The sequence below is a fragment of the Arachis hypogaea genome, chromosome 7 (assembly GCF_003086295.3).
Source record: "Arachis hypogaea cultivar Tifrunner chromosome 7, arahy.Tifrunner.gnm2.J5K5, whole genome shotgun sequence".
Taxonomy (NCBI): domain Eukaryota; kingdom Viridiplantae; phylum Streptophyta; class Magnoliopsida; order Fabales; family Fabaceae; genus Arachis; species Arachis hypogaea.
In genome coordinates, this window is record NC_092042.1 from 63,034,427 (window position 1) to 63,037,401 (window position 2,975).

General features: G+C 32.4%; 1 non-coding gene across 1 annotated transcript; it reads right to left on the reverse strand.

Annotated features, from left to right (window-relative positions):
- Positions 1-1,952: 1,952 nt before the first annotated feature.
- On the reverse strand, positions 1,953-2,060 carry LOC112704510 (small nucleolar RNA R71). Its single transcript, XR_003155133.1, has one exon. It is a non-coding gene; the product is annotated as a small nucleolar RNA R71 (small nucleolar RNA).
- Between the last annotated feature and the right edge of the window lie 915 nt (positions 2,061-2,975).

Sequence of the window (2,975 nt, forward strand, 5' to 3'; positions counted from 1 at the left end):
TTTTTTTAAAAAAAATTTCTTTGTTTTCATTTTTTTCAAAAATTATTTTCAAAAAAAACCAAAAAAATTTAGTAAAATCATAAAAATCAAAAATATTTTGTATTTCTTGTTTGAGTCTAGAGTCAACTTTTAAGTTTGGTGTCAATTGCATGTTTTTAAAATATATGCACTCTTTTTTTCGAAAATTCATGCATGTGTTCTTCATGATCTTCAAGTTGTTCTTGATAAGTCTTGTTTGATCTTGATATTTTCTTGTTTTGTGTTTTTTGTTGTTTTTCATATGCATTCTTGCATTCATAGTGTCTAAACATGAAAAATTTCTAAGTTTGGTGTCTTGCATATTTTTCTTTTCTTAAAAATTTTTCAAAAATAAGTCTTGATGTTCATCTTGATTTTCAAAGTGTTCTAGGTATTCATCTTGACATTCATAGTGTTCTTGCATGCGTCATGTGTTTTGATTCATAATTTTCATGTTGTGAGTCATTTTTCATTTTTCTCTCTCCTCATTAAAAAATTCAAAAATAAAAAAATATCTTTTCCTTTGTTTCTCATAAATTTCGAAAATTTGAGTTGACTTCCAAAAATTTTTAAAACTAAGCTATTTCTTATAAGTCAAGTCAAATTTTCAATTTTAAAAATCCTATCTTTTCAAAACTTTTTCAAAAATCAAATCTTTTTCATTTTTATTTTATGATTTTCGAAAATTTAAAAATATTTTTTTCAAAATCTTTTTCTTATCTTTATTTCAAAATTTTGAAAACTTTACTAACAATTAATGTGATTGATTAAAAATTTGAAGTTTGTTACTTTCTTGTTAAGAAAGGTTCAATCTTTAAATTCTAGAGTCATATCTTTAGTTTCTTGTTAGTCAAGTAATTAATTTTCGTTTTAAAAATCAAATCTTTTCCAAAATATCTTTTTCAATCATATCTTTTTCAAATATCTTTTTCAAAATTGATTTCAAAAATCTTTTCTAACTTCTTATCTTTTCAAAATTGATTTTCAAATCTTTTTCAACTAACTAATTGACTTTTTCTTTGTTTCTTATCTTTTTCAAAACCACTTAACTACTTTTCTCTTTCTTATTTTTGAAAATCACTTCTCTCTTTTTCAAAATTCTTTTAATTAACTAATTGTTTCAAATTTTAATTTTAATTTTAATTCTTCTAATTTTCGAAAATCACTAACCCTTTTTCAAAATTAATTTTCGAAATTCTCTCTCTCATCTCTTTCTATTTATTTATTTAATTACTAACACTTCTCTTCATCCTGAAATTCGAACCCTCTTCTCCCTCTGAGTTTGAATTTTCCTCGTTTCCTTCTTCTATTCTTTTCTTCTTCTACTAACATAAAGGAATCTCTCTACTGTGGCAAAGAGGATCCCTATTATTATTTTCTGTTCCCTTCTTTTTCATATGAGCAGGAACAAGGAAAAAGACATTCTTGTTGAAGCTGATCCTAAACCTGAAAGGACTCTGAAGAGGAAACTAAGAGAAGCTAAATTACAACAAGCCAGAGACAACCTTACTGAAATTTTTGAACAAGAAAAGGATAGGGCAGCCAAACCCAACAACAATAATGCAAGGAGGATGCTTAGTGATTATACTACACCTACTTCCAAATTTGATGGAAGAAGCATCTCACTTCCTGCCGTTGGAGCAAACAATTTTGAGCTGAAGCCTCAGCTAGTTGCTCTAATGCAACAGAACTACAAGTTCCATGGACTTCCATCAGAAGATCCCTATCAGTTTTTAACTGAATTCTTGCAGATCTGTGAGACTGTTAAGACTAATGGAGTAGATCCTGAAGTCTACAGGCTCATGCTTTTCTCTTATGCTGTAAGAGACAGAGCTAGAACATGGTTGGATTCACAACCTAAAGATAGCCTGGACTCTTGGGATAAGCTGGTCACGACCTTCTTGGCTAAATTCTTTCCTTTTCAAAACTTGAGCAAGCTTAGAGTGGATGTTCAGACTTTCAAACAAAAAGATGATGAATCCCTCTATGAAGCTTGGGAAAGATACAAGCAGATGACCAAAAGGTGTCCTTCTGACATGCTTTCAGAGTGGACCATTCTGGATATATTCTATTATGGTCTATCTGAGTTTTCCAAAATGTCACTGGACCATTCTGTAGGTGGATCTATTCACCTAAAGAAAACACCTGCAGAAGCTCAAGAACTTATTGACATGGTTGCAAATAACCAATTCATGTACACTCCTGAGAGGAATTTCGTGAATAATGGGATGCCTCAGAGGAAGGGAGTTCTTAAAATTGATGCTATGAATGCCATATTGGCTCAGAACAAAATGTTGACTCAGTAAGTCAACATGATTTCTCAAAGTCTGAATGGATGGCAAAATGCATCCAACAGTACTAAAGAGGCATCTTCTGAAGAAGAAGCTTATGATCCTGAGAACCTTGCAATGGCAGAGGTGAATTACATGGGTTAATCTTATGGGAACACCTATAATTCCTCATGGAGAAATCATCCAAATTTCTCATGGAAAGATCAACAAATGCCTCAACAAGGCTTTAATAATGGTGGAAGAAACAGACTTAGCAATAGCAAGCCTTTTCCATCATCTTCTCAGCAACAAACAGAGAATTCTGAGCAAAGCCCCTCTAGCTTAGCAAACATAGTCTCTGATCTGTCTAAGGCCACTTTAAGTTTCATGAGTGAAACAAGGTCCTCCATTAGAAATTTGGAGGCACAAGTGGGCCAGCTGAGTAAGAAAATCACTAAAACTCCTCCTAGTACTCTCCCAAGCAATACTGAAGAGAATCCATAAAGAGAGTGCAAGGCCATTGATATAATCAAAATGGCCGAACCTAGAGAGGAAGGGGAGGACGTGAATCCCAATGAGGAAGACCTCATGGGATGTCTCCCAAACAAGAAGGGGTTCCCTATTGAGGACCTAAAGGAATCTGAGGTTCATATAGAGACCATAGAGATTCCTTTAAACCTTTTTCGG